The sequence below is a fragment of the Epinephelus fuscoguttatus genome, linkage group LG18, assembly GCF_011397635.1.
Source record: "Epinephelus fuscoguttatus linkage group LG18, E.fuscoguttatus.final_Chr_v1".
In the NCBI taxonomy this organism is placed as follows: Eukaryota; Metazoa; Chordata; class Actinopteri; order Perciformes; family Serranidae; genus Epinephelus; species Epinephelus fuscoguttatus.
Window position 1 is genome coordinate 7,126,774 of NC_064769.1, and position 6,578 is coordinate 7,133,351.

Sequence of the window (6,578 nt, forward strand, 5' to 3'; positions counted from 1 at the left end):
TTTGATACAAAAGCAAACACACTGTTTGGTTAGTATTTATGCATCACATACATGTGCTGGGGGTCACAGGGGTCAATGCAAGCACATGCACAGATAGACCCCAGGTGTTGCTCAAGCACCTGCCCTTTTGTCCTCTGTCTAGATAAGTGCCGCCCTTTTTTCAAGACATTTTTTGTATTTCTTTTAATAATTTTATATTTTAGTTTTTAAATTTGGCCCACAGCATCAATTCTTAGTTAAAAGTGTGTTGTGTGCCTCTCATCTGAATTTGAGTCAAGACCCTGCCCCTCACTTTTCAACTTCCCTTGTGGCAGCAACACGCAAATCCAGCGCCCTGCAGAGCAACGTCACATCTCCCTCCTTATGGAGCTTTATCCCTATCTTTATTCAAGAGAGTGGTCTATCAGTTTGAGAGCATTATTTATTGATTTTACATTCAAAAACCCTGCCCTCGCACTCAAATAGCCTCTGCTTGCGCTTGGATCTAATCTGTTTCTGCTCAAACTGTGTGCTCGCACTCAGATACCATGTTGCTCACACTCACATACCATGTTGCTTGCACAGATTTCCTGCTCGAGCTTCGGCTTTTCTCCTCGCGCTCAAAGTGTTTCTGTGCTCTCGCGGAATTTCTGCTCTCAGATTTCTGCCCTGCGCTTGGATTTTTTTGTGTAACAACCCTGTCAAAATCCCCCAACCAATAGAATGCCAGATTTACTGTTGACCAATGAAATGATCCCTGCCTCCTTGTGGGCGCGCTTGCTTTAGTTTTAGAGCATCCGGGCGGGTACTCTTTAACTGGGTTCATCTACTCCCACCCTCCAGGGATTTATTAAATGTTCTTCCCTTGCTTTCTTTACCACTTTTGGAATAAAGGGACTGTTAATTTACACACGCCATATCTATCTATCTATCTAGATGTATAGATACATATGGTGCATATATAGTATATATATATATATATACAGTACAGGCCAAAAGTTTGGACACACCTTCTCATTCAATGCGTTTTCTTTATTTTCATGACTATTTACATTGTAGATTCTCACTGAAGGCATCAAAACTATGAATGAACACATGTGGAGTTATGTACTTAACAAAAAAGGTGAAATAACTGAAAACATGTTTTATATTCTAGTTTCTTCAAAATAGCCACCCTTTGCTCTGATTACTGCTTTGCACACTCTTGGCATTCTCTCCATGAGCTTCAAGAGGTAGTCACCTGAAATGGTTTCCACTTCACAGGTGTGCCTTATCAGGGTTAATTAGTGGAATTCCTTGCTTTATCAATGGGGTTGGGACCATCAGTTGTGTTGTGCAGAAGTCAGGTTAATACACAGCCGACAGCCCTATTGGACAACTGTTAAAATTCATATTATGGCAAGAACCAATCAGCTAACTAAAGAAAAACGAGTGGCCATCATTACTTTAAGAAATGAAGGTCAGTCAGTCCGGAAAATTGCAAAAACTTTAAATGTGTCCCCAAGTGGAGTCGCAAAAACCATCAAGCGCTACAACGAAACTGGCACACATGAGGACCGACCCAGGAAAGGAAGACCAAGAGTCACCTCTGCTTCTGAGGATAAGTTCATCCGAGTCACCAGCCTCAGAAATCGCAAGTTAACAGCAGCTCAGATCAGAGACCAGATGAATGCCACACAGAGTTCTAGCAGCAGACCCATCTCTAGAACAACTGTTAAGAGGAGACTGCGCGAATCAGGCCTTCATGGTCAAATAGCTGCTAGGAAACCACTGCTAAGGAGAGGCAACAAGCAGTAGAGATTTGTTTGGGCCAAGAAACACAAGGAATGGACATTAGACCAGTGGAAATCTGTGCTTTGGTCTGATGAGTCCAAATTTGAGATCTTTGGTTCCAACCACCGTGTCTTTGTGAGACGCAGAAAAGGTGAACGGATGGATTCCACATGCCTGGTTCCCACTGTGAAGCATGGAGGAGGAGGTGTGATGGTGTGGGGGTGTTTTGCTGGTGACACTGTTGGGGATTTATTCAAAATTGAAGGCATGAATGAGAAGGTGTGTCCAAACTTTTGGCCTGTACTGTATGTATATGTATATATGTGCCATATGTATTTATACATCTATACATCTATCTCTATATACATATATATATACATATATATATATGTACATATATAGATAGATAGATAGATATAGATAGATATATAAATAAATATATACATATAGGGATAATGTATAGTGAGCCGGTGACTGTTGAAAAATAACTCCCGACAGTGGAAGAGGTGGATGAACCTGGTTAAAGAGTGCCCGCCTGGACGGGACGCTCTAATACCAAAGCGAGCGCGCCCACAAGGAGGCAGGGATCATTTCATTGGTCAACAGTAAATCTGGCATTCTATTGGTTGGGGGATTTTGACAGGGTTGTTACACAAAAAAATCCAAGCACAGGGCAGAAATCTGAGAGCAGAAATTCCGCGAGCGCACAGAAACACTTTGAGCACAAGGAGAAAAGCCGAAGCTCGAGCAGGAAATCTGTGTAAGTATCATGGTATCTGAGTGCGAGCACACAGTTTGAGCAGAAACAGATTAGATCCAAGCACAAGCAGAGGCTATTTGAGTGCGAGGGCAGGGTTTTTGAATGTGAAATCAATAAATAGTGCTCTCAAACTGATAGACCACTCTCTTGAAGAAAGATAGGGATAAAGCTCCATACCTCCTCTGCTTTCATTGACAGCTAGGTAACTGTAGTGTTTGCTCTAAGCCTTGGCATTATTTGTCAGTGTTGTGAAATTAAACCACTATTAAAACATCTCAATACAGCCAGACTAAGTCACAGTGGCATGCAAAAGTTAGGGCACCCATGGACTAAATTTTGTTTACTATGAATAGTGTGAAGTGAGTAGGAGATGAACTGATCTCCAAAAGTTAAAGATGAAACACACTTTTTAACATTTTAACAAAAATCTGTGTTTTATTTTTGTTTTGTACAATGAAAAAAGGAAAGCAGCACCCTGCACAAGTTTGGGCACCCCAAGACATTTGAGCTCTCACACAACTTTTACCAGGGTCTCAGACCTTAATTAGCTTGTTAGGGCTCTGGCTTGTTCACAGTCATCGTTAGGAAAGGCCAGGTGATGCAAATTTCAAAGCTTTATAAATACTTTGACTCCTGAAACCATTTCCCAGCAATCAGCAGCCATGGGCTCCTCTAAACAGCTGCCCAGCACTCTGAAAACTAAAATAATTGATGCCCACAAAGCAGGAGCAGACTATAAGAAGATAGCAAAGTGTTTTCAGGTAGCTGTTTCCTCAGTTCTTAATGTAATTATAAATGGCAGTTAACAGGAACTGTGGAGCTCAAGTTGAGGCCTGGAAGACCAAGAAAATTTGTTAGGATTGTTAGAAAGGCAAAACAAAACTCCTGCTTGACTGCAAAAGACCTGCAGGAAGATTTATCAGACTCTGGAGTGGTGGTGCACTGTTCTACTGTGATCTATCATGCTTTGAGCTTGTGTTGCAGCCAGTGGCACAGGGAATGTTTCACAGGTAGAGGGAAGAATGGATTCAATTAAATTCCAGCAAATACTCCAAAATCCACAATGGACTACATCAAGAGGAGGTGCAAGCTGAAGGTTTTGTCATAGCCCTCACAGTCACCCGACCTAAACATCATTAAAATCTGTGGATAGACCTCAAATGAGCAGTGCATGTAGGACAGACCAAGAATCTCACAGAACTAGAAGACTTTTGCAGGAAGAATGGGTGAAAATCCTCCAAACAAATTGAAACACTGGTTACAAAAAGTGTTTAGAACCAGTCATACTTGCCAAAGGTGGAGACAGACGTGGAAGTGCTTTCCCATTTCTGCACATCTTCAGTTCAGTCCAACATGAAATAAAGTTTATGTCTCCCATGTTGCGTCTCTGATAATTCATTGAAACAAAATTACATGCAGTTTAGGGCTGCTCTGTGTAAAGGACGCAGGGGAGAAGGGGTGAAAAACATGAATAGAAATGTTATCAACTGCTGTTTTATTAATGGGTGCTGTTAACAAGTAGCAGGGAACAGCATTATACTTTTCCAAGGTTTTACCACTACACAGAAATAAGAACTTTATTTCTAAAGTGACTACAAATGGTTACAGGCAGCCATATTGGAAAACAGCCTAGATATCTCTACAGACAGTCTGTTGTTTCTCATCAGTGAATTGTTTTATGAAAACATAGTTTTGTTTTAAACAGTTTTTAAGTTACAACTGCACTTTTTGTGTTGATACAGTAGCAATGTTTTATATAACATTTTCAGATAACTAACAATATTTAATTTACCTCAGTGTTGAAAGATACTGTAACTGTATTAATGATTGTAACAAAAAAAAATCTCAAAGACCTGTTTGAGGCTATGTTTTAAAGGACACTTTCTTTGTGGCCCCATGTGGCTGCCATTTACGTCAAAGTGATGAAAAGTAAAACAAACACAGTTTCAAAAGAGCAGTCTTGTATTTATAGTAATTTTCATTCACATTTTATTATCCTTGGCCACATGGCGTGCACATTACAGATGGAGGAGCTGTGACAGCTGATTTAACTGTTAATAAGTGCATAATCAAGGATTTATTATCCTTAAAGGTATACTATGCAGAAATGGTCAGCTACTGTTTGTTAACAGTATCATCAGCAAAAGTATAGTCAACCCCAGATTCACTCTGCTTTACTATATTTGCATTTGTTCTGTGCTGTGTCTGTGATTTTTGTAGCTTCCTCTTGGAGTCTCTACCTCACCTGAGCACTGTGCTGAGCTGAGCTTAGTAAAGGTTTAACACTGACATAACAGGTAAGTTAGTGAGACTCAATAAACATGCCAAATTTTAAAGTAGCACCCCCCTCAAGAGAAAATCCCTTTAACAGAAACAAATGGATGAAACCTTGAGAAGCACCACAAACGAGTCAATTTTTGAGCTTTAGAGGTGGATTTTGTTATCTTCAGACAGAATATGAAGACTGGAACCCCCCTGCTTGTAGCCTTTATGCTAAGCTAAGCTAACTGTCTGCTGCCTCCAGCTACACGTTGATCAAACAGGCAAACTTCTCATATAACGCTAAGCAAGTAAGCAAAGAAGTGTAACTTCCCAGGTGTGGAACTAGTGGAAGTGCTCGCCATGGCTGGTAGAATAAAGCTGTTATGATTAGTTTTGGGTGTCTGTCCTGTTGTGGTTGTGTGAATATGTTTAATTATGGTGTTTGGATATTAAATTTACCGTCACTGAAAACCCCAGTGGTTGTCTTTCTTCACTCGATGTCCTCTGTGCAGCTCTAACAAACCAAACAACAGACAGATGTGAGAAAACTCCAGACAAATATCTGCTCATTAGATAGCTTAGCTACAAGATGATCAACATTGATATCAACCACTGAAATGCACTACACCCAGACTGGCTTAACTAAATGCTGCTCAATTATGAACTTCAGTTCGACTGTCCTACCAGCAGAACCAGCAAAAATATAAGGCAGTGCTTACAATATCTGCTCCTCCTGTCTCCTGCTGAGCTGCTCTAGAAGCGCTTGCTGATCCTGCCTGAGGTCCTGCAGAAGACAGATGTACCGTCAGAAAGGCACAGTGTAAGTAAACGTACACACACACACATCATACAGTATGTTGTACATGCCTCGATGGTGTTAAAAAGCTCCTCAATCTCATTTTTTATCTCTGTCATCGTCATGGATTTCTGCCAGAAACAAAGACACTCAGATTAAGTGACATTTTCATCAACTCACCAACAACTCTGATGGAAAATGGAGCTCGGAGACACTTAACAAAATTATATCTTGAAGATTTCATAAAGGTGTTAATACTGTCTGTATCTCCTCATCTTTAGTCCGCATGACTTCCTGAAGCTGAAGCTGAAGCTGAAGCTGCTCCAGTTTGTGCTACAAAACACAACAAGTCAACTACCAACTGTGATTCTACAACTTGACTGAATGAACGAGCTATTTGAACAGGTGAGCACTTTGGAAGAGCGTATATCATCACATTAGTTGAAGTGGAGAACAGTGTTTACCTTTAATTCCTGCTCAGCTGTCCTCAGGTTCTGTATTTGTTCCGGAAGTTTCTCTGTCTAAGAGAGCTGTTCCAGCTGAAAGAGAAACAGCTCACAGTGAGAGTGGGATCCAAAGCTGCTAAACACTCTTCTTTTTAGTTGTGGCTGTGGTTTTCTACAATTCTATCAGTGACTTTGGCATGTATGCAACCATTAAACACTTGAGCGTTTGGCTGTGGTATATGACAGAGACCTGAGCAGTCAAATCCTGTTTTTTCTCCGTCAGCTTCTTATTTTCCTTTTCCTGCACAAAAACAAAGATGAGCAATAAAATCAGAATGAGAAATCTACAGCAGTTTAGGTGGAGGCTGCTGGCTGCTGAGATCTTCTCTTGAGCCAGACACACTCCTGCTACAAGGTTGCCTCATTCACTATCAACTTTACACACAGTATATTTCAGTGTTATAAATAATCTTTGTCACAGAATGTAAAATAAGTTGTACACAGATGAATAGAAGAGAGCCTGTTTAGTTTAGTGCTAGACTACACCCTCCACAGTTCACAC

The 6,578-nt window shown here is 40.7% G+C and overlaps 1 long non-coding RNA gene across 1 annotated transcript; it reads right to left on the reverse strand.

The window, feature by feature from the left end:
- Window positions 1–5,820: 5,820 nt before the first annotated feature.
- Window positions 5,821–6,295, reverse strand: LOC125905771 (uncharacterized). The gene is made up of 3 exons (XR_007451700.1): window positions 6,267–6,295; window positions 6,035–6,109; window positions 5,821–5,903 (listed from the first exon to the last, which is right to left on the reverse strand). It is a non-coding gene; the product is annotated as an uncharacterized LOC125905771 (long non-coding RNA).
- Between the last annotated feature and the right edge of the window lie 283 nt (window positions 6,296–6,578).